Source organism: Lolium rigidum, chromosome 1 (assembly GCF_022539505.1).
Source record: "Lolium rigidum isolate FL_2022 chromosome 1, APGP_CSIRO_Lrig_0.1, whole genome shotgun sequence".
NCBI classification, from domain to species: domain Eukaryota; kingdom Viridiplantae; phylum Streptophyta; class Magnoliopsida; order Poales; family Poaceae; genus Lolium; species Lolium rigidum.
This window is the reverse complement of record NC_061508.1, coordinates 165,400,754-165,401,148: the sequence shown is the minus strand read 5'-3', so window position 1 is coordinate 165,401,148 and position 395 is coordinate 165,400,754.

Sequence of the window (395 nt, the reverse complement as noted above, 5' to 3'; positions counted from 1 at the left end):
GTTGACCGCCAAAACCCACCGGCGGGCAGCCGGCCTTGTCAACACCGTAGAGCCGGGGGAGCCTAGAGCCGCGGGCTGGCCGAGACCCCTCCGAGCGACGGCCCGCAATGCTCTTCTCGGTCACACGCGGCGTTGCGAGGTGCAAGGCGTGCCACCTGACCTATACCCGGTCGGAAGGTGATGAGATTGCCTCGCTTAGTTTCCTCGCAGGGCATACACGTAAACGTTAAATACGAGCCTCGATCGGCTCTCGAGTTATCCCGTGAATCGGCTCAAAGAGCCGATCCACCCATGATCCGTACGGGGTGTACGAATACTTGGTGGTCCTGCTTGATCAAGATAAAGCTAATGAGATCTACGACGATTTAGGGTTTTCACCACATAATCGGATCATC